At 41.8% G+C, this 25,019-nt stretch overlaps 1 pseudogene; it reads right to left on the bottom strand.

The window, feature by feature from the left end:
* Positions 1-23,404, bottom strand: part of LOC124023168 — a 52,531-nt pseudogene extending 29,127 nt beyond the window's left edge.
* Between the last annotated feature and the right edge of the window lie 1,615 nt (positions 23,405-25,019).

The following is a 25,019-nucleotide window of genomic DNA, read 5'->3' as shown; positions in this document are numbered from 1 at the left end:
TCCATTCAGTTGATATTAAACTGTCCCCTAGTTGTTCTAACATAGAGCCTTCCATTCCATTAAACTGTCCCCTAGTTGTTCTAACATAGAGCCTTCCATTCAGTTAATTAAACTGTCCCCTAGTTGTTCTAACATAGAGCCTTCCATTCAGTTGATATTAAACTGTCCCCTAGTTGTTCTAACATAGAGCCTTCCATTCAGTTGATATTAAACTGTCCCCTAGTTGTTCTAACATAGAGCCTTCCATTCAGTTGATATTAAACTGTCCCCCTAGTTGTTCTAACATAGAGCCTTCCATTCAGTTGATATTAAACTGTCCCCTAGTTGTTCTAACATAGAGCCTTCCATTCAGTTGATATTAAACTGTCCCCTAGTTGTTCTAACATAGAGCCTTCCATTCAGTTGATATTAAACTGTCCCCTAGTTGTTCTAACATAGAGCCTTCCATTCAGTTGATATTAAACCATTAAACAGTCCCCTAGTTGTTCTAACATAGAGCCTTCCATTCAGTTGATATTAAACAGTCCCCTAGTTGTTCTAACATAGAGCCTTCCATTCAGTTGATATTAAACTGTCCCCTAGTTGTTCTAACATAGAGCCTTCCATTCAGTTGATATTAAACTGTCCCCTAGTTGTTCTAACATAGAGCCTTCCATTCAGTTGATATTAAACTGTCCCCTAGTTGTTCTAACATAGAGCCTTCCATTCAGTTGATATTAAACTGTCCCCCTAGTTGTTCTAACATAGAGCCTTCCATTCAGTTGATATTAAACTGTCCCCTAGTTGTTCTAACATAGAGCCTTCCATTCCATTCCATTAAACTGTCCCCTAGTTGTTCTAACATAGAGCCTTCCATTCAGTTGATATTAAACTGTCCCCTAGTTGTTCTAACATAGAGCCTTCCATTCAGTTGATATTAAACTGTCCCCTAACATAGTCCCCCTGTCCCCTAGTTGTTCTAACATAGAGCCTTCCATTCAGTTGATATTAAACTGTCCCCTAGTTGTTCTAACATAGAGCCTTCCATTCAGTTGATATTAAACTGTCCCCTAGTTGTTCTAACATAGAGCCTTCCATTCAGTTGATATTAAACTGTCCCCTAGTTGTTCTAACATAGAGCCTTCCATTCAGTTGATATTAAACTGTCCCCTAGTTGTTCTAACATAGAGCCTTCCATTCAGTTGATATTAAACTGTCCCCTAGTTGTTCTAACATAGAGCCTTCCATTCAGTTGATATTAAACTGTCCCCTAGTTGTTCTAACATAGAGCCTTCCATTCCATTCCATTAAACTGTCCCCTAGTTGTTCTAACATAGAGCCTTCCATTCAGTTGATATTAAACTGTCCCCTAGTTGTTCTAACATAGAGCCTTCCATTCAGTTGATATTAAACTGTCCCCTAGTTGTTCTAACATAGAGCCTTCCATTCAGTTGATATTAAACTGTCCCCATTAAACTGTCCCCTAGTTGTTCTAACATAGAGCCTTCCATTCAGTTGATATTAAACTGTCCCCTAGTTGTTCTAACATAGAGCCTTCCATTCAGTTGATATTAAACTGTCCCCTAGTTGTTCTAACATAGAGCCTTCCATTCAGTTGATATTAAACTGTCCCCTAGTCCCCCTAGTTGTTCTAACATAGAGCCTTCCATTCAGTTGATATTAAACTGTCCCCCTAGTTGTTCTAACATAGAGCCTTCCATTCAGTTGATATTAAACTGTCCCCTAGTTGTTCTAACATAGAGCCTTCCATTCAGTTGATATTAAACTGTCCCCTAGTTGTTCTAACATAGAGCCTTCCATTCAGTTGATATTAAACTGTCCCCATAGTTGTTCTAACATAGAGCCTTCCATTCAGTTGATATTAAACTGTCCCCTAGTTGTTCTAACATAGAGCCTTCCATTCAGTTGATATTAAACTGTCCCCTAGTTGTTCTAACATAGAGCCTTCCATTCAGTTGATATTAAACTGTCCCCTAGTTGTTCTAACATAGAGCCTTCCATTCAGTTGATATTAAACTGTCCCCTAGTTGTTCTAACATAGAGCCTTCCATTCAGTTGATATTAAACTGTCCCCTAGTTGTTCTAACATAGAGCCTTCCATTCAGTTGATATTAAACTGTCCCCTAGTTGTTCTAACATAGAGCCTTCCATTCAGTTGATATTAAACTGTCCCCTAGTTGTTCTAACATAGAGCCTTCCATTCCATTCCATTAAACTGTCCCCTAGTTGTTCTAACATAGAGCCTTCCATTCAGTTGATATTAAACTGTCCCCTAGTTGTTCTAACATAGAGCCTTCCATTCAGTTGATATTAAACTGTCCCCTAGTTGTTCTAACATAGAGCCTTCCATTCAGTTGATATTAAACTGTCCCCTAGTTGTTCTAACATAGAGCCTTCCATTCAGTTGATATTAAACTGTCCCCTAGTTGTTCTAACATAGAGCCTTCCATTCAGTTGATATTAAACTGTCCCCTAGTTGTTCTAACATAGAGCCTTCCATTCAGTTGATATTAAACTGTCCCCTAGTTGTTCTAACATAGAGCCTTCCATTCAGTTGATATTAAACTGTCCCCTAGTTGTTCTAACATAGAGCCTTCCATTCCATTTAAACTGTCCCCTAGTTGTTCTAACATAGAGCCTTCCATTCCATTATTAAACTGTCCCCTAGTTGTTCTAACATAGAGCCTTCCATTCCATTAAACTGTCCCCTAGTTGTTCTAACATAGAGCCTTCCATTCAGTTGATATTAAACTGTCCCCTAGTTGTTCTAACATAGAGCCTTCCATTCAGTTAATATTAAACTGTCCCCTAGTTGTTCTAACATAGAGCCTTCCATTCAGTTGATATTAAACTGTCCCCTAGTTGTTCTAACATAGAGCCTTCCATTCAGTTGATATTAAACTGTCCCCCCCCTAGTTGTTCTAACATAGAGCCTTCCATTCAGTTGATATTAAACTGTCCCCCTAGTTGTTCTAACATAGAGCCTTCCATTCAGTTGATATTAAACTGTCCCCTAGTTGTTCTAACATAGAGCCTTCCATTCAGTTGATATTAAACTGTCCCCTAGTTGTTCTAACATAGAGCCTTCCATTCAGTTGATATTAAACTGTCCCCTAGTTGTTCTAACATAGAGCCTTCCATTCAGTTGATATTAAACTGTCCCCTAGTTGTTCTAACATAGAGCCTTCCATTCAGTTGATATTAAACTGTCCCCCTAGTTGTTCTAACATAGAGCCTTCCATTCAGTTGATATTAAACTGTCCCCTAGTTGTTCTAACATAGAGCCTTCCATTCAGTTGATATTAAACTGTCCCCTAGTTGTTCTAACATAGAGCCTTCCATTCAGTTGATATTAAACTGTCCCCTAGTTGTTCTAACATAGAGCTTTCCATTCAGTTGATATTAAACTGTCCCCTAGTTGTTCTAACATAGAGCCTTCCATTCAGTTGATATTAAACTGTCCCCTAGTTGTTCTAACATAGAGCCTTCCATTCCATTCCATTAAACTGTCCCCCTAGTTGTTCTAACATAGAGCCTTCCATTCAGTTGATATTAAACTGTCCCCTAGTTGTTCTAACATAGAGCTTTCCATTCAGTTGATATTAAACTGTCCCCTAGTTGTTCTAACATAGAGCCTTCCATTCAGTTGATATTAAACTGTCCCCTAGTTGTTCTAACATAGAGCCTTCCATTCAGTTGATATTAAACTGTCCCCTAGTTGTTCTAACATAGAGCCTTCCATTCCATTAAACTGTCCCCTAGTTGTTCTAACATAGAGCCTTCCATTCAGTTGATATTAAACTGTCCCCTAGTTGTTCTAACATAGAGCCTTCCATTCCATTAAACTGTCCCCTAGTTGTTCTAACATAGAGCCTTCCATTCCATTAAACTGTCCCCTAGTTGTTCTAACATAGAGCCTTCCATTCCATTAAACTGTCCCCTAGTTGTTCTAACATAGAGCCTTCCATTCCATTAAACTGTCCCCTAGTTGTTCTAACATAGAGCCTTCCATTCCATTAAACTGTCCCCTAGTTGTTCTAACATAGAGCCTTCCATTCAGTTAATATTAAACTGTCCCCTAGTTGTTCTAACATAGAGCCTTCCATTCAGTTGATATTAAACTGTCCCCTAGTTGTTCTAACATAGAGCCTTCCATTCAGTTGATATTAAACTGTCCCCTAGTTGTTCTAACATAGAGCCTTCCATTCAGTTGATATTAAACTGTCCCCTAGTTGTTCTAACATAGAGCCTTCCATTCAGTTGATATTAAACTGTCCCCTAGTTGTTCTAACATAGAGCCTTCCATTCCATTAAACTGTCCCCTAGTTGTTCTAACATAGAGCCTTCCATTCAGTTGATATTAAACTGTCCCCTAGTTGTTCTAACATAGAGCCTTCCATTCCATTAAACTGTCCCCTAGTTGTTCTAACATAGAGCCTTCCATTCCATTAAACTGTCCCCTAGTTGTTCTAACATAGAGCCTTCCATTCCATTAAACTGTCCCCTAGTTGTTCTAACATAGAGCCTTCCATTCCATTAAACTGTCCCCTAGTTGTTCTAACATAGAGCCTTCCATTCCATTAAACTGTCCCCTAGTTGTTCTAACATAGAGCCTTCCATTCAGTTAATATTAAACTGTCCCCTAGTTGTTCTAACATAGAGCCTTCCATTCAGTTGATATTAAACTGTCCCCCTAGTTGTTCTAACATAGAGCCTTCCATTCAGTTGATATTAAACTGTCCCCTAGTTGTTCTAACATAGAGCCTTCCATTCAGTTGATATTAAACTGTCCCCTAGTCCCCCTAGTTGTTCTAACATAGAGCCTTCCATTCAGTTGATATTAAACTGTCCCCTAGTTGTTCTAACATAGAGCCTTCCATTCAGTTGATATTAAACTGTCCCCTAGTTGTTCTAACATAGAGCCTTCCATTCAGTTGATATTAAACTGTCCCCTAGTTGTTCTAACATAGAGCCTTCCATTCAGTTGATATTAAACTGTCCCCTATTTGTTCTAACATAGAGCCTTCCATTCCATTAAACTGTCCCCTAGTTGTTCTAACATAGAGCCTTCCATTCAGTTGATATTAAACTGTCCCCTAGTTGTTCTAACATAGAGCCTTCCATTCAGTTAATATTAAACTGTCCCCTAGTTGTTCTAACATAGAGCCTTCCATTCAGTTAATATTAAACTGTCCCCCTAGTTGTTCTAACATAGAGCCTTCCATTCAGTTGATATTAAACTGTCCCCCTAGTTGTTCTAACATAGAGCCTTCCATTCAGTTGATATTAAACTGTCCCCTAGTTGTTCTAACATAGAGCCTTCCATTCAGTTGATATTAAACTGTCCCCCTAGTTGTTCTAACATAGAGCCTTCCATTCAGTTGATATTAAACTGTCCCCTAGTTGTTCTAACATAGAGCTTTCCATTCAGTTGATATTAAACTGTCCCCTAGTTGTTCTAACATAGAGCCTTCCATTCAGTTGATATTAAACTGTCCCCTAGTTGTTCTAACATAGAGCCTTCCATTCCATTCCATTAAACTGTCCCCCTAGTTGTTCTAACATAGAGCCTTCCATTCAGTTGATATTAAACTGTCCCCTAGTTGTTCTAACATAGAGCTTTCCATTCAGTTGATATTAAACTGTCCCCTAGTTGTTCTAACATAGAGCCTTCCATTCAGTTGATATTAAACTGTCCCCTAGTTGTTCTAACATAGAGCCTTCCATTCAGTTGATATTAAACTGTCCCCTAGTTGTTCTAACATAGAGCCTTCCATTCCATTAAACTGTCCCCTAGTTGTTCTAACATAGAGCCTTCCATTCAGTTGATATTAAACTGTCCCCTAGTTGTTCTAACATAGAGCCTTCCATTCCATTAAACTGTCCCCTAGTTGTTCTAACATAGAGCCTTCCATTCCATTAAACTGTCCCCTAGTTGTTCTAACATAGAGCCTTCCATTCCATTAAACTGTCCCCTAGTTGTTCTAACATAGAGCCTTCCATTCCATTAAACTGTCCCCTAGTTGTTCTAACATAGAGCCTTCCATTCCATTAAACTGTCCCCTAGTTGTTCTAACATAGAGCCTTCCATTCAGTTAATATTAAACTGTCCCCTAGTTGTTCTAACATAGAGCCTTCCATTCAGTTGATATTAAACTGTCCCCTAGTTGTTCTAACATAGAGCCTTCCATTCAGTTGATATTAAACTGTCCCCTAGTTGTTCTAACATAGAGCCTTCCATTCAGTTGATATTAAACTGTCCCCTAGTTGTTCTAACATAGAGCCTTCCATTCCATTAAACTGTCCCCTAGTTGTTCTAACATAGAGCCTTCCATTCAGTTGATATTAAACTGTCCCCTAGTTGTTCTAACATAGAGCCTTCCATTCCATTAAACTGTCCCCTAGTTGTTCTAACATAGAGCCTTCCATTCCATTAAACTGTCCCCTAGTTGTTCTAACATAGAGCCTTCCATTCCATTAAACTGTCCCCTAGTTGTTCTAACATAGAGCCTTCCATTCCATTAAACTGTCCCCTAGTTGTTCTAACATAGAGCCTTCCATTCCATTAAACTGTCCCCTAGTTGTTCTAACATAGAGCCTTCCATTCAGTTAATATTAAACTGTCCCCTAGTTGTTCTAACATAGAGCCTTCCATTCAGTTGATATTAAACTGTCCCCCTAGTTGTTCTAACATAGAGCCTTCCATTCAGTTGATATTAAACTGTCCCCTAGTTGTTCTAACATAGAGCCTTCCATTCAGTTGATATTAAACTGTCCCCTAGTTGTTCTAACATAGAGCCTTCCATTCAGTTGATATTAAACTGTCCCCTAGTTGTTCTAACATAGAGCCTTCCATTCAGTTGATATTAAACTGTCCCCTAGTTGTTCTAACATAGAGCCTTCCATTCCATTCCATTAAACTGTCCCCTAGTTGTTCTAACATAGAGCCTTCCATTCCATTCCATTAAACTGTCCCCTAGTTGTTCTAACATAGAGCCTTCCATTCAGTTGATATTAAACTGTCCCCCTAGTTGTTCTAACATAGAGCCTTCCATTCAGTTGATATTAAACTGTCCCCTAGTTGTTCTAACATAGAGCCTTCCATTCAGTTGATATTAAACTGTCCCCTAGTTGTTCTAACATAGAGCCTTCCATTCAGTTGATATTAAACTGTCCCCTAGTTGTTCTAACATAGAGCCTTCCATTCAGTTGATATTAAACTGTCCCCTAGTTGTTCTAACATAGAGCCTTCCATTCAGTTGATATTAAACTGTCCCCTAGTTGTTCTAACATAGAGCCTTCCATTCAGTTGATATTAAACTGTCCCCTAGTTGTTCTAACATAGAGCCTTCCATTCCATTCCATTAAACTGTCCCCTAGTTGTTCTAACATAGAGCCTTCCATTCAGTTGATATTAAACTGTCCCCCTAGTTGTTCTAACATAGAGCCTTCCATTCAGTTGATATTAAACTGTCCCCCTAGTTGTTCTAACATAGAGCCTTCCATTCAGTTGATATTAAACTGTCCCCCTAGTTGTTCTAACATAGAGCCTTTCATTCAGTTGATATTAAACTGTCCCCCTAGTTGTTCTAACATAGAGCCTTCCATTCAGTTGATATTAAACTGTCCCCCTAGTTGTTCTAACATAGAGCCTTCCATTCAGTTGATATTAAACTGTCCCCCTAGTTGTTCTAACATAGAGCCTTCCATTCAGTTGATATTAAACTGTCCCCTAGTTGTTCTAACATAGAGCCTTCCATTCAGTTGATATTAAACTGTCCCCTAGTTGTTCTAACATAGAGCCTTCCATTCCATTCCATTAAACCTGTCCTGTGTTCTGCAGTAGGAGTGTAAGGAGTTAATCATGACGGGTCATTTCAGGCTGACCCAGTGACCCGGTGGCCAGGAGGTCTGGAGCCCCGGGGCGGTGAGGGGCGCTGCTACTGGGGCTGAGGAGTGTGGCTCCTGCCTGGCGGCTTGGATGACTGGTTGGGGGGTTGGGTTGAGGCGTGTGTGTGTGTGTGTGTGTGTGTGTGTGTGTGTGTGTGTGTGTGTGTGTGTGTGTGTGTGTGTGTGTGTGTGTGTGTGTGTGTGTGTGTGTGTGTGTGTGTGTGTGTGTGTGGCCACGCCTCTGTAATATTTCAGTTTGAACTGGGAGCTCTGGGAGGTCTGGAGGGAATCTAGTTCTGTCGCAGATCCTTCTTGATTGAGCTCCCTTGTGCAATGTGAATATGAATCGCATTCTTTGAGACCAGGGGAGGACTGGGGTTTAGAGAGGAGGTAGTATGGTAGACCAGGGGAGGACTGGGGTTTAGAGAGGAGGTAGTATGGTAGACCAGGGGAGGACTGGTGTTTAGAGAGGAGGTAGTATGGTAGACCAGGGGAGGACTGGGGTTTAGAGAGGAGGTAGTATGGTAGACCAGGGGAGGACTGGGGTTTAGAGAGGGGGTAGTATGGTAGACCAGGGGAGGACTGGGGTTTAGAGAGGAGGTAGTATGGTAGACCAGGGGAGGACTGGGGTTTAGAGAGGAGGTAGTATGGTAGACCAGGGGAGGACTGGTGTTTAGAGAGGAGGTAGTATGGTAGACCAGGGGAGGACTGGGGTTTAGAGAGGAGGTAGTATGGTAGACCAGGGGAGGACTAGGGTTTAGAGAGGAGGTAGTATGGTAGACCAGGGGAGGACTGGGGTTTAGAGAGGAGGTAGTATGGTAGACCAGGGGAGGACTGGGGTTTAGAGAGGAGGTAGTATGGTAGACCAGGGGAGGACTGGGGTTTAGAGAGGAAGTAGTATGGTAGACCAGGGGAGGACTGGGGTTTAGAGGGAAGGTAGTATGGTAGACCAGGAGAGGACTGGGGTTTAGAGAGGAAGTAGTATGGTAGACCAGGGGAGGACTGGGGTTTAGAGAGGAGGTAGTATGGTAGACCAGGGGAGGACTGGTGTTTAGAGAGGAGGTAGTATGGTAGACCAGGGGAGGACTGGGGTTTAGAGAGGAGGTAGTATGGTAGACCAGGGGAGGACTGGGGTTTAGAGAGGAGGTAGTATGGTAGACCAGGGGAGGACTGGTGTTTAGAGAGGAGGTAGTATAGTAGACCAGGGGAGGACTGGGATTTAGAGAGGAGGTAGTATGGTAGACCAGGGGAGGACTGGGGTTTAGAGAGGAAGTAGTATGGTAGACCAGGGGAGGACTGGGGTTTAGAGGGAAGGTAGTATGGTAGACCAGGGGAGGACTGGGGTTTAGAGGGAAGGTAGTATGGTAGACCAGGGGAGGACTGGGGTTTAGAGAGGGGGTAGTATGGTAGACCAGGGGAGGACTGGGGTTTAGAGAGGGGGTAGGGTGGTAGACCAGGGGAGGACTGGGGTTTAGAGAGGGGGTAGGGTGGGGGTAGACCCATTTAAACAAACATCCAACAGAACAATTATTTTTATACTGAAAAAACATTTAACCGGATGGAAAAGTAGTTCCACTTCAAAGATGTAATAATTAGAAACAAGATTTTTGCATAAAAAGATGGGTGAATATTTCCATAAACATAAGAGAGTAAAGAAATTATCTAAGGGATAAATAGTGTATTTAAATGTATGGACAATTATCTTCTGGAATTTACATTTATGAAGCAATTTGCATGGTTCTAACACAACTACGTTGTCTTCACAGTCATAGATTGATTGAACATATGTACATTATACGATAGGCGATAGACACACATACCAACCCTGAGCAGAGACCAGTCGTCCTAAATATCAAGGACTGTTCCCTATGAGCACTCATTTCAATCATTCAAATCAAGCAGAGCAAACAAAGAGAGTGGTTGAAACAGTCAGGGCCAGGCAAACAATAGCTACATCATCTGCATTAACTACATCTACGGGTGACTGAGATGCAACAGCCATTCAGTCACACAAACAGTGGATTCCCTCCTTTCTAGAAACCGACTGCTAACGAAGACGAAGTCTAACGCCGGGCTCTCACGTGAGAGGAAGAGGAACTGAACAGCCGCCACTAGTTAAAAATAGACCCGAGACAAAAGCAGAGGCAGCAAACTCACCAGGAACTCCCAACACGGCGCTATGTTTCCGGGCAGAACAGCAGCAGTAGTAGTCCACAACAACAGAACAGTCCCTCTTTACTAGTTTGACCCCTGGTTAACGTCAGGGTCTCTCTCTCCCCCTTCCTCTCTCTCTCTCTCTCTCTCTCTCTCTCTCTCTCTCTCTCTCTCTCTCTCTCTCTCTCTCTCTCTCTCTATTCTCCCTATTTCTCTCTCCTTCTCTCGTTCTCCCTTTCTCTGTCCAGCTCCAGTCCACAACAAAGCCCCATGCTGCTGCCTGCCTGACTGAGGCGGCATTAGAAACAGGAGGAGCTAGCTACTAGTGGCCCCTCCCTCTGTCCCTGTGAATGAACAGAGCAGAGCAGCAGAGAGCAGAACGGCTGATTTGCATCGCAGGGAAAGAGGAGGGGGGGTGGATGAGGCTAGCAGGCGGAGGAGGAGGAGTGGGAGGGAGGGGTAAAGGGGGAAGGGTTTTATGCATGTGATCAAAGAGCTATATTGACAGTGCTCATCGGTCACCTGCCTGCCGTTCACTCTCCTCGCCGGGCCCCTGCCCAACTCTCTGAGGGGGTGAGAGGGTTGAGAGGCGGGGTGCCTGGGGAGAGGGGTGGGGGTGGGGTGTAAAAGGTTCAAATGGATGAGAGGACCCCGATTGAGGAATGGGCACAAGAGGTCTCCTGTAGGCTGCATTAGAAGGCTCAGACAACCCTCCAGGAGAATGGGAGGACAGGGGAGAGAGGGGTCTCCCGACTTAGAACCCAAAAAGAGGGGGGTGATCTCTCATCCCTCTCTCCGTAACCCAAGCCTATTCAGACAACCCTCCGGGAGAATGGGAGGACAGGGGAGAGAGGGGGTCTCCCCGACTTAGAACCCAAAAAGAGGGGGGTGATCTCTCATCCCTCTCTCCGTAACCCAAGCCTATTCAGACAACCCTCCAGGAGAATGGGAGGACAGGGGAGAGAGGGGTCTCCCCGACTTAGAACCCAAAAAGAGGGGGGGGGGGGGATCTCTCATCCCTCTCTCCGTAACCCAAGCCTATTCAGACGTCCCTGGAGGACCTGGTGAAAGACAGCGTGGATAGGGCAGGAAACAGTGGCAGGGAGCACGGAGCAGTAGCAGCCACGGCTTTAGATACCCTGTCTGTCTCAAATAACACCCTGTGCCCTTTATAGGGGCCCTGGTCTAAAGTAGTGCATTATGAAGGGAATAGGGTGCCATTTAACCTGGTCTAAAGTAGTGCACTATGAAGGGAATAGGGTGCCATTCGCCCTGGTCTAAAGTAGTGCATTATGAAGGGAATAGGGTGCCATTTAAACTGGTCTAAAGTAGTGCACTATGAAGGGAATAGGGTGCCATTTAACCTGGTCTAAAGTAGTGCACTACGAAGGGAATAAGGTGCCATTTAGGAAGCAACCCTCCTGCTTCAGAAAGTCTCATCTGACTGATCTGAGGCAAACAAAGACTGTTTCATCTCCAGAAAACAGGACCTCAATGCTGCTAATATGGTTATTTCACCATGGAGCCAGTTATTTACTTCAGGTTATAATAAAACGATGGGGGTGTTGCTTGGCAGCCTGCCGGTGGGGTTAGGGTGTAGGACTGTCAACTACAGGAAATGGTTCCCCTAATAAATGCATAAATGGTCTGTTCTAAAAGTGTCCGATTAAAGAGGCTGTTGTTTTTCCCATCATGCATTACTAATGCTAGTGATGTAGAACAGACACAACCAACCAAAGACAACAGATAGAAATCCCCTTCAGCATCCTCCCTTAGTGTTTCTTTACAAACACATAGTTAATGAAGATTAATCATCATGTTACTTTAATTGATGTGGTAAAGAAGAATGAAAGTGTGTTCTAGAGTGTTTGTTTTGAAAAAGCAACAGTTATTCCTCATTTACTGATGAAGAGCATGTGTGGCATTTTTATACAATGGAATTAAATTATTATTTTATGAATGAAAAAAATCTATTCACTACAATACTAAAATGACACTGTTCTTCTGTAATTGTCTTTCTCTACTCTAACAGTAGAACACCAAGACGTAAACTGTTTGGCTGCTAGTCTTTTTTTATTTTTTTTACACCACGAAAACGTAATTTGATAAACTAATGTTTAATTGTATGACACAGACGATAAAGTTAATTTCACCTCATGAAACTAAAGTTAATTTCACCTCATGAAACTAAAGTTCATTTCACCTCATGAAACTAAAGTTAATTTCAGCTCATGAAACTAAAGTTAATTTCACCTCATGAAATTAAAGTTAATTTCACCTCATGAAACTAAAGCTAATTTCACCTCATGAAACTAAAGTTAATTTCACCTCATGAAACTAAAGTTAATTTCACCTCATGAAATTAAAGTTAATTTCACCTCATGAAACTAAAGTTAATTTCACCTCATGAAACTAAAGTTAATTTCACCTCATGAAACTAAAGTTAATTTCACCTCATGAAACTAAAGTTCATTTGACTTTGATGAAAAAGTCAAAGTTGGTGACTCAAATCTAAACTACTTTTTATTTTTTAATAAAATCTACATTAGAGAGAGTTAATGTTTAAGGAAAAAATTTAACTATATACCAGGATCAAAAATTATACAAAAAAATATATATTTTTTTAAATTTATTATTTTCTGATTGCTAAAAGAATTTAAAAAACATCTGCATTTGGAAACCCAAAACAGACTTTTGCTAATGATGAAAATGAAATGAACACATTCCTAATTGTACATTAGTATGGGAAGGATTTAGTCTAGAAATGATTCTCTGATCAAACTGACAGCAGTGTTATAGGTTATAATAGACTGGGTTGAATGTACTTTCATAAGGCCATTGAATGGCTTACTGCTTTAAGACTCTCACGTTCCTTCTCTTAACTAAAATAATGTTTATTTCATAATGGATAAAATGTACACTTTCGTACAACCCTTAATCTGATTACTCAATCACTGTTAATTAAAACAAAAAACTAAAATAGTGTACGAGATAACCACTGAAATGTAAATGCAATTTAATCAGTGGGCTGTTCTCTCCACTGTGTGTCCACCAGACTGCATGCTGTCTCAACAACCAGGTTCAACAATAGAGACGTGGGTAAAGTGTGAGGCCGCCCCTTCAACGCCCTCTCTACCCCCCACATCCCTCCGATGGCTCATAACTGAGGCCGATCTTCTGCCAATTATCCCCTAATAAGACTCTGATTGGAAGGGAGATGGAGGAGAATAGTCCCCAGCCTGAGGATAGATCTCATGGTCTTGAAAAGCAGCTCAGGGAAGGACATGTTTTTCTCCATCTAAACTTCTGCATCAAATGAACAAGTTGCATTGATAACTACTTATAAAAGATTCGTAAATACAACGTGGTAGAAATTATGACCAAACAAAACCAAACAAAAGTTTAACAGAACATAAAAATTGTAAAAAATATATGTTTGTAAGATGACTAAAAATGATAAAATGTTCATTACCTCTTTTAAAAGCAGCAATATGTCGCTTTTTGGGGACCCAACCAAATTCACATAGAAATGCTTTTATTTTGCTCTTTCAATCTCATTGAAAGCAAGTCTTCGAAGCAGTAGATCTGCTCTATGCGCTCTATTTCTATGCTTCCCGGTCTCTTTAGACGTTACAATGATTCTACTCACAGCTCTTTAGACGTTACAATGATTCTACTCACAGCTCTTTAGACGTTACAATGATTCTACTCACAGTTTTTTAGACGTTACAATGATTCTACTCACAGCTCTTTAGAGGTTACAATGATTCTACTCACAGCTCTTTAGACGTTACAATGATTCTACTCACAGCTCTTTAGACATTACAATGATTCTACTCACAGCTCTTTAGACGTTACAATGATTCTACTCACAGCTCTTTAGACGTTACAATGATTCTACTCACAGCTCTTTAGACGTTACAATGATTCTACTCACAGCTCTTTAGACGTTACAATGATTCTACTCACAGCTCTTTAGACGTTACAATGATTCTACTCACAGCTCTTTAGACGTTACAATGATTCTACTCAAAGCTCTTTAGACGTTACAATGATTCTACTCACAGCTCTTTAGACGTTACAATGATTCTACTCACAGCTCTTTAGACGTTACAATGATTCTACTCACAGCTCTTTAGACGTTACAATGATTCTACTCACAGCTCTTTAGACGTTACACTGATTCTACTCACAATTTTAGCAACCAGGCATATTGCATCTTTAAAAAACAAAGCAAAAGAGATATAATTTTGAAGCCTGATAAATACGTTTTTCAGTAAGATAAATGTGAGCTGTTGGCCTGAACAGGGTGGTAGTAAACCCCCCCCCCTGACTGTTACTGATACTGAGATGGAAGGAGGAAGTGTGTGTTTCCTAACAGTTAAAGTTCTGCTGAGAGAAGAGATGCATCCATCTCCACGTCTTACTATATCCTCCACCACACACACACACACACACACACACACACACACACACACACACACACACACACACACACACACACACACACACACACACACACACACACACACACACACACACACACACACACACACACACACACACACACACACACACACACACACACACACACACACACACACACAGAGATGACAAACAGACACACACCACAAACAGACACACACACACAATAAACACAGGAAGACAGTTGTAAACATGCCAGTGGCTCGGGGGAAGAGGACCAGATTGAGGCCAGTTTGAAAGACACATAACTACCACCATCAGTCACAGGCCGTATCCCAAATGGCCCCCCTATTCCCTTTATAGTGCACTCATTTTGAACCAGGGCACTATATAGGGAATAGTGGGCTATTTGGGATACAACCTCTGTCAGAAGTCTTATTGCTCCCCATATCAAGTCCCCTGTTGGAGCTGTAGAGCAGCGTGGAGCTTTATAGCACAGGAGATCATGAAGCTGTACTGGGAGAGTTGTTTACACTCTCTAAGTAAAGTGATAGATAGTGTGGCGTATAAAAGACTGCTGGATGTAGCCTAGTGGTTAGAGCGGTGGACTAGCAACCGGAAGGTTGCAAGTTCAAACCCCTGAGCTGACAAGGTACAAGTCTGTCATTCTGCTCCTGAACAGGCAGTTAACCCACTGTTTCTAGGCCGTCATTTTAAATAAGAATTTGTTCTTAAATGACTTGCCTAGTTAAATAAATAAAAAGTATGCTAAAACTATCAAATCTACCATGCAGCAAAGTAGCAGGGATGACAGGCCCTGGCTGGTAATCAGGCTCTATTAAATAAAAGGCAAAACAACATTCTTCCTGCACTGAAAGAAAGTGTGTTTGAGCTGAAATCATTCACACACACATTTAAAATGATTGGCAGGTGAGTCAACGTTGTGTTAAACCCCTTTCATTGGTCATGGAATTAAGAGTCAATTACTTCTCTATTTTAGTTTGTTTGGTGTTAAGAACAAATTACTTCAAAATAACCAGAAATGATTTAAGAAATGGGTAGATTTCTGTAAAAAATGGGTCAAGTTGAGGAATTGAAGAAACCCAAGGGATGTGTGTACAATAGATGAAATAAAGGCCTACTGATCATCAGCCTTACTAAGAGGGTTTACCAATCAGAGGGTTATTAAAAGCAACACACACCCTGTGGTATGCTGAGAAGGAACAATAATTAGTCAGAGCTTGACATGAACAATAATGTGTATTGCTAAAATATACAGCTATATGTTGTATTCTAGCATTAAGAATCAACACCAGATGCTACTGTAAGACTAGATGAAGGATTAACCCTGTACTGCCAGCTGCTACTGTAAGACTTAATGAAGGATTAACCCTGTACTGCCAGCTGCTACTGTAAGACTAGATGAAGGATTAACCCTGTACTGCCAGCGGCTACTGTAAGACTTGATGAAGGATTAACCCTGTACTGCCAGCTGCTACTGTAAGACTAGATGAAGGATTAACCCTGTACTGCCAGCGGCTACTGTAAGACTAGATGAAGGATTAACCCTGTACTGCCAGCTGCTACTGTAAGACTTGATGAAGGATTAACCCTGTACTGCCAGCTGCTACTGTAAAACTAGATGAAGGATTAACCCTGTACTGCCAGCTGCTACTGTAAGACTTGATGAAGGATTAACCCTGTACTGCCAGCTGCTACTGTAAAACTAGATGAAGGATTAACCCTGTACTGCCAGCTGCTACTGTAAGACTTGATGAAGGATTAACCCTGTACTGCCAGCTGCTACTGTAAGACTAGATGAAGGATTAACCCTGTACTGCCAGCTGCTACTGTAAAACTAGATGAAGGATTAACCCTGTACTGCCAGCTGCTACTGTAAGACTTGATGAAGGATTAACCCTGTACTGCCAGCGGCTACTGTAAGACTTGATGAAGGATTAACCCTGTACTGCCAGTGGCTACTGTAAGACTTGATGAAGGATTAACCCTGTACTGCCAGTGGCTACTGTAAGACTTGATGAAGGATTAACCCTGTACTGCCAGCTGCTACTGTAAGACTAGATGAAGGATTAACCCTGTACTGCCAGCTGCTACTGTAAGACTTGATGAAGGATTAACCCTGTACTGCCAGCTGCTACTGTAAGACTTGATGAAGGATTAACCCTGTACTGCCAGCTGCTACTGTATGACTAGATGAAGGATTAACCCTGTACAGCCAGCTGCTACTGTAAAACTAGATGAAGGATTAACCCTGTACTGCCAGCTGACACTGTAAGACTTGATGAAGGATTAACCCTGTACTGCCAGCTGCTACTGTAAGACTTGATGAAGGATTAACCCTGTACTGCCAGCTGCTACTGTAAGACTTGATGAAGGATTAACCCTGTACTGCCAGCTGCTACTGTAAGACTTGATGAAGGATTAACCCTGTACTGCCAGCTGCTACTGTAAGACTTGATGAAGGATTAACCCTGTACTGCCAGCTGCTACTGTAAGACTTGATGAAGGATTAACCCTGTACTGCCAGCTGCTACTGTAAGACTTGATGAAGGATTAACCCTGTACTGCCAGCTGCTACTGTAAGACTTGATGAAGGATTAACCCTGTACTGCCAGCTGCTACTGTAAGACTCGATGAAGGATTAACCCTGTACTGCCAGCTGCTACTGTAAGACTTGATGAAGGATTAACCCTGTACTGCCAGCTGCTACTGTAAGACTTGATGAAGGATTAACCCTGTACTGCCAGCTGCTACTGTAAGACTTGATGAAGGATTAACCCTGTACTGCCAGCTGCTACTGTAAGACTTGATGAAGGATTAACCCTGTACTGCCAGTGGCTACTGTAAGACTTGATGAAGGATTAACCCTGTACTGCCAGCTGCTACTGTATGACTAGATGAAGGATTAACCCTGTACAGCCAGCTGCTACTGTAAAACTAGATGAAGGATTAACCCTGTACTGCCAGCTGCTACTGTAAGACTTGATGAAGGATTAACCCTGTACTGCCAGCTGCTACTGTAAGACTTGATGAAGGATTAACCCTGTACTGCCAGCTGCTACTGTAAGACTTGATGAAGGATTAACCCTGTACTGCCAGCTGCTACTGTAAGACTTGATGAAGGATTAACCCTGTACTGCCAGCTGCTACTGTAAGACTTGATGAAGGATTAACCCTGTACTGCCAGCTGCTACTGTAAGACTTGATGAAGGATTAACCCTGTACTGCCAGCTGCTACTGTAAGACTTGATGAAGGATTAACCCTGTACTGCCAGCTGCTACTGTAAGACTTGATGAAGGATTAACCCTGTACTGCCAGCTGCTACTGTAAGACTTGATGAAGGATTAACCCTGTACTGCCAGCTGCTACTGTAAGACTTGATGAAGGATTAACCCTGTACTGCCAGCTGCTACTGTAAGACTTGATGAAGGATTAACCCTGTACTGCCAGCTGCTACTGTAAGACTTGATGAAGGATTAACCCTGTACTGCCAGCTGCTACTGTAAGACTTGATGAAGGATTAACCCTGTACTGCCAGCTGCTACTGTAAGACTTGATGAAGGATTAACCCTGTACTGCCAGCTGCTACTGTAAGACTTGATGAAGGATTAACCCTGTACTGCCAGCTGCTACTGTAAGACTTGATGAAGGATTAACCCTGTACTGCCAGCTGCTACTGTAAGACTTGATGAAGGATTAACCCTGTACTGCCAGCTGCTACTGTAAGACTTGATGAAGGATTAACCCTGTACTGCCAGCTGCTACTGTAAGACTTGATGAAGGATTAACCCTGTACTGCCAGCTGCTACTGTAAGACTTGATGAAGGATTAACCCTGTACTGCCAGCTGCTACTGTAAGACTTGATGAAGGATTAACCCTGTACTGCCAGTGGCTACTGTAAGACTTGATGAAGGATTAACCCTGTACTGCCAGCTGCTACTGTAAGACTTGATGAAGGATTAACCCTGTACTGCCAGTGGCTACTGTAAGACTTGATGAAGGATTAACCCTGTACTGCCAGCTGCTACTGTAAGACTTGATGAAGGATTAACCCTGTACTGCCAGCTGCTACTGTAAGACTTGATGAAGGATTAACCCTGTACTGCCAGTGGCTACTGTAAGACTTGATGAAGGATTAACCCTGTACTGCCAGCTGCTACTGTAAGACTTGATGAAGGATTAACCCTGTATGCCAGTGGCTACTGTAAGACTTGATGAAGGATTAACCCTGTACTGCCAGCTGCTACTGTAAGACTTGATGAAGGATTAACCCTGTACTGCCAGTGGCTACTGTAAGACTTGATGAAGGATTAACCCTGTACTGCCAGCTGCTACTGTAAGACTTGATGAAGGATTAACCCTGTACTGCCAGCTGCTACTGTAAGACTTGATGAAGTATTAACCCTGTACTGCCAGCTGCTACTGTAAGACTTGATGAAGGATTAACCCTGTACTGCCAGCTGCTACTGTAAGACTTGATGAAGGATTAACCCTGTACTGCCAGCTGCTACTGTCAGACTTTATGAAGGATTAACCCTGTACTGCCAGCTGCTACTGTAAGACTTGATGAAGGATTAACCCTGTACTGCCAGCTGCTACTGTAAGACTTGATGAAGGATTAACCCTGTACTGCCAGCTGCTACTGTAAGACTTGATGAAGGATTAACCCTGTACTGCCAGCTGCTACTGTAAGACTTGATGAAGGATTAACCCTGTACTGCCAGCTGCTACTGTAAGACTTGATGAAGGATTAACCCTGTACTGCCAGTTGCTACTGTAAGACTTGATGAAGGATTAACCCTGTACTGCCAGCTGCTACTGTAAGACTTGATGAAGGATTAACCCTGTACTGCCAGCTGCTACTGTAAGACTTGATGAAGGATTAACCCTGTACTGCCAGCTGCTACTGTAAGACTTGATGAAGTATTAACCCTGTACTGCCAGCTGCTACTGTAAGACTTGATGAAGGATTAACCCTGTACTGCCAGCTGCTACTGTAAGACTTGATGAAGGATTAACCCTGTACTGCCTGCTACTGTAAGACTTGATGAAGGATTAACCCTGTACTGCCAGCTGCTACTGTAAGACTTGATGAAGGATTAACCCTGTACTGCCAGCTGCTACTGTAAGACTTGATGAAGGATTAACCCTGTACTGCCAGCTGCTACTGTAAGACTTGATGAAGGATTAACCCTGTACTGCCAGCTGCTACTGTAAGACTTGATGAAGGATTAACCCTGTACTGCCAGCTGCTACTGTAAGACTTGATGAAGGATTAACCCTGTACTGCCAGCTGCTACTGTAAGACTTGATGAAGGATTAACCCTGTACTGCCAGCTGCTACTGTAAGACTTGATGAAGGATTAACCCTGTACTGCCAGCTGCTACTGTAAGACTTGATGAAGGATTAACCCTGTACTGCCAGCTGCTACTGTAAGACTTGATGAAGGATTAACCCTGTACTGCCAGCTGCTACTGTAAGACTTGATGAAGGATTAACCCTGTACTGCCAGCTGCTACTGTAAGACTTGATGAAGGATTAACCCTGTACTGCCAGCGGCTACTGTAAGACTTGATGAAGGATTAACCCTGTACTGCCAGCTGCTACTGTAAGACTTGATGAAGGATTAACCCTGTACTGCCAGTGGCTACTGTAAGACTTGATGAAGGATTAACCCTGTACTGCCAGCTGCTACTGTAAGACTTGATGAAGGATTAACCCTGTACTGCCAGTGGCTACTGTAAGACTTGATGAAGGATTAACCCTGTACTGCCAGCTGCTACTGTAAGACTTGATGAAGGATTAACCCTGTACTGCCAGTGGCTACTGTAAGACTTGATGAAGGATTAACCCTGTACTGCCAGCTGCTACTGTAAGACTTGATGAAGGATTAACCCTGTACTGCCAGTGGCTACTGTAAGACTTGATGAAGGATTAACCCTGTACTGCCAGCTGCTACTGTAAGACTTGATGAAGGATTAACCCTGTACTGCCAGCTGCTACTGTAAGACTTGATGAAGGATTAACCCTGTACTGCCAGTGGCTACTGTAAGACTTGATGAAGGATTAACCCTGTACTGCCAGTGGCTACTGTAAGACTTGATGAAGGATTAACCCTGTACTGCCAGCTGCTACTGTAAGACTTGATGAAGGATTAACCCTGTACGTCACAGCATCTGGTTGTTCATTACTACAAATATTTCAGACTATTTTTGGGAGGAAGTTTTATGCTTTTTGATAATGTATTAACAATTGTATTAATAATTGTATTAATAATTGTATTAATAATTGTATTAATAATTGTATAAATAATTGAAAAAAAAGACAGAATAGAACGTGAAACTAATGTTTAAGACCAACAACAGATTAAGGGGAACGTAGTACAAAGAAGAACTCTTTTCATTTGAAAAATGAAAAGTTAGTCGTCATTGTCCTAAAGTTCACGGCCCTCTCTATCAGGCTAGAATGGAGTGTCTCTGTGTTCACTGCCGGTGAATGTCAGTGGCCATGTTGGCCAAAACATTGTCCAAGGCCATTTTACATGTCTTTCATTGGGAATGATATTGCCCTGAGGCAAAAAGAAAAGTAGCCCGACTGCACAATGTTGTTGCCCTGGGGCAACAAAAAAAATAACATTTCATTTTTTAAATAAATATAAAAACTAAGTGTTTGAAACCTATCAAATATTCTCCTTTAGAGGTTCCTACACAAGTACATATTTTTATTGTCTCTATTTAAACATGTAAAATAATGAAATGCATTGTACCCTTCACTCACACCATGCCCTCAGCTCGCTCTGCTTCCTGAAAGAAGGTCCCGCCCCCAATTGATACGTCATACCAACGTCTGCACCTCATTGGCTTGTTTACCCACATGTCATCTCGTATTGTCATGTGTATGGGGGCAAAAAGGTTGCGTGTATGTCACGCCCTGGTCGAAGTATTTTGTGTTTATCTTTATGTATTGGGTCAGGCCAGGGTGTGGCATGGGGTTTTGTATGTGGTGTGTATATATTGGGATTGTAGCTAGTGGGGTGATCTTTCAAAGTCTATGGCTGTCTGGAGTGGTTCTCAATCAGAGGTAGGTGTTTATCGTTGTCTCTGATTGGGAACCATATTTAGGCAGCCATATTCTTTGAGTTTGTCGTGGGTGATTGTCCTTAGTGTCCTTGTTCCTGTCTGTGTTAGTTTTCACTAGTATAGGCTGTTTCGTTTTTCGTTACGTTCTTTGTTTTCTAGCGTTTGTATTTTAGATTCGTGTTACGTTTTGGTTCATTAAACATGGATCGCAATCTACACGCTGCGTTTTGGTCCGACTCTCCTTCACCACACCTAGAGAACCGTTACAGTGCAGTAGAGTGTTAAACAGAAAACACATGAAGGAAGACATTATGAATCTCACAATCACATATTTTCAATGATTAACTTGAATCAGAAAATGATCTTAACCTGTCAAAAAAATAATACAAAAAAATGTAATACAAAATAATGAGATATATATCTGGGCTTTTTACAAGCAAACTAGACCCAAATGCAATGTGTGGAAGGACAATTCTGCTTGAACAGGAACACCAGAACACATTAAGGAATATTATTACCAGTGGAAAAGTACTAATTGTAGTAAACACACTGCTTGTATTGTAGTCAAATATACATGAAATAACACAGGAAATAGGGGGAAACAGCCAGTGAAATTCTCGCAGAAAGAAACAGTTTGTTTTTCTCATCCAGCTCTGCTCATTCAGGCAGCTTCAGAAAGAAACCCTGAGCCAGCAGCACCCAGTGGTGACAGACAAACAGGCCAAAAGCCTCAGAAAGCAGGGCTCTGCTGTCCTCTAGTGGTGAGGTTGAGGTACTTACAGAAGTTGCCAGGAGGCTGGATGCTGTGCCTGGTCAGAGAACACCATCCTACAGGGAATATGTCTCTGGAGTCAAATTGGCACCAGTAGTCGAAGGCCCCTCTCCAGCCATCAAACATCACAAAGATCTCATCACCTAAAAATAAAGATTACAATAACAAACAGTAAGACGTAGCAGGAGATACATCAACCACACAACAAATAGGGGACAAAGGAACAATAGTGTTATAGTAAATAAAACACATTATAGCGTTACACTTATAAAGTTGTCCTCCAAAGAGATAGGGTAACGGTGGGTTAAATTAAAAAATATCTTGTTTACCTTTGACCTCTCCGATGGTTGCCGGGCAGATCAGGTAGGGGTTCTTCTTGTCCACTGCTTCTAGCTTCATCCCAGGTTTAAAGAGGTTCTGGGAGGGCTTGGAGGGTTCCTACACACACATAACTCTGTTAGTCCAGACCAGACAGATCTGTTTAAATACACACACACAGAACTCTCTGTTAGTTCAGACCAGACAGATCTGTTTAAATACACACACACAGAACTCTCTGTTAGTCCAGACCAGACAGATCTGTTTAAATACACACACACAGAACTCTCTGTTAGTTCAGACCAGACAGATCTGTTTAAATACACACACACAGAACTCTCTGTTAGTTCAGACCAGACAGATCTGTTTAAATACACACACACAGAACTCTCTGTTTAGTTCAGACCAGACAGATCTGTTTATATACACACACACAGAACTCTCTGTTAGTCCAGACCAGACAGATCTGTTTAAATACACACACACAGAACTCTCTGTTAGTTCAGACCAGACAGATCTGTTTATATACACAGACGTAAATCATTGACACACTACAATCATTGATCAGTAAATCAATACAGTACAGCTTTAAGGTCCAATGTGAAATGTTCCATTTTTCTTCCTTGACCTTTTTAAAAGCTGTGGCTGGTGCCATCTCTGCTCCAGTCAGGGTTCTCAGGAGGAACATAGGCCACGAGGAGGCATTCATTCTGAAGCCTAAAGACAACTCAAAGAAAAAGTTCAAGATTTAGAATATATTGCTGCTTTATTGCTGATATAAACAAGTGCAACACTTTACAATGTCTTATTAACATATGATATGTGATAATGTGTTATAGTATTTTACACTATAATATGTTACGTTATAATGTCTTATTAACATATGATATGTTATAATGTGTTATAGTATTTTATAATATGTTACGTTATAATGTCTTATTAACATATGATATGTTATAATGTTTTATAGTATTTTACACTATAATATGTTACGTTATAATAAACAAAAAAAGAAACAAAGATAATTTGTAAAAATCCAAATAACTTCACAGATCTTCATTGTAAAGGGTTTAAACACTGTTTCCCAGGCTTGTTCAATGAACCATAAACAATTAATGAACATGCACCTGTGGAACGGTCGTTAAGACACCAACAGCTTACAGACGGTAGGCAATTAAGGTCACAGTTATGAAAACTTAGGACACTAAAGACTTAGGACACATTCTACTGGACACACTTAGGACACACTAACTTAGGACACTTTCTACTGACTCTGAAAAACACCAAAAGAAAGATGCCCAGGGTCCCTGCTCATCTGTGTGAACGTGCATTAGGCATGCTGCAAAGAGGCATGAAGACTTCAGATGTGGCCAGGGCAATAAATTGCAATGTCTGTACTGTGAGACGACTAAGACAGCGCTACAGGGAGACAGGACAGACAGCTGATCGTCCTCGCAGTGGCAGACCATGTGTAACAACACCTGCACAGGATCGGTACATCCGAACATCACACCTGAGGGACAGGTACAGGATGGCAACAACAACTGCCCGAGTTACACCAGAAACGCACAATCCCTCCATCAGTGCTCAGACAGTCCTCAATAGGCTGAGAGAGGCTGGACTGAGGCCTGTTGTAAGGCAGGTCCTCACCAGACATCACCGGCAACAAAGTCGCCTGTGGGCACAAACCCACCGTCGCTGGACCAGACAGGACTGGCAAAAAGTGCTCTTCACTGATGAGTCACGGTTTTGTCTCACCAGGGGTGACGGTCGGATTCACGTTTATCGTCGAAGGAATGAGCGTTACACTGAGGCCCGTACTCTGCTCGTTCTGTGCGTGATTTCCTGCAAGACAAGAATGTCAGTGTTCTGCCATGGTCAGCGAAGTGCCTGGATCTTAATCCCATTGAGCACGTCTGGGACCTGTTGGATTGGAGGGTGAGGGCTAGGGCCATTCCCCCCAGAAATGTCCTGGAACTTGCAGGTGTCTTGGTGGAAGAGTGGGGTAACATCTCACAGCAAGAATGGGCAAATCTGGTGCAGTCCATGAGGAGGAGATGCACTGCAGTACTTAATGCAGCTGGTGGCCACACCAGATACCGACTGTTACTTTTGATTTTGACCTCCCCTTTGTTCAGGGACACATCATTCCAATTCTGTTAGTCACATGTCTGTGGAACTTGTTCAGTTTATGTCTCAGTTGTTGAATCTTGTTATGTTCATACAAATATTTGCATTTGCTGAAAATGTCAATATATATTTGCTGAAAATAAACGCAGTTGACAGTGAGAGGACATTTCTTTTTTTGCTGAGTATATGTTATACTATAATGTGTTACACTATAATGTGTTATAATA

This window comes from Oncorhynchus gorbuscha, unplaced genomic scaffold (genome assembly GCF_021184085.1).
Source record: "Oncorhynchus gorbuscha isolate QuinsamMale2020 ecotype Even-year unplaced genomic scaffold, OgorEven_v1.0 Un_scaffold_1522, whole genome shotgun sequence".
Taxonomy (NCBI): Eukaryota; Metazoa; Chordata; class Actinopteri; order Salmoniformes; family Salmonidae; genus Oncorhynchus; species Oncorhynchus gorbuscha.
The sequence above is the reverse complement of the archived record's forward strand: the minus strand, read 5'-3'. Positions and strand labels throughout refer to the sequence as shown.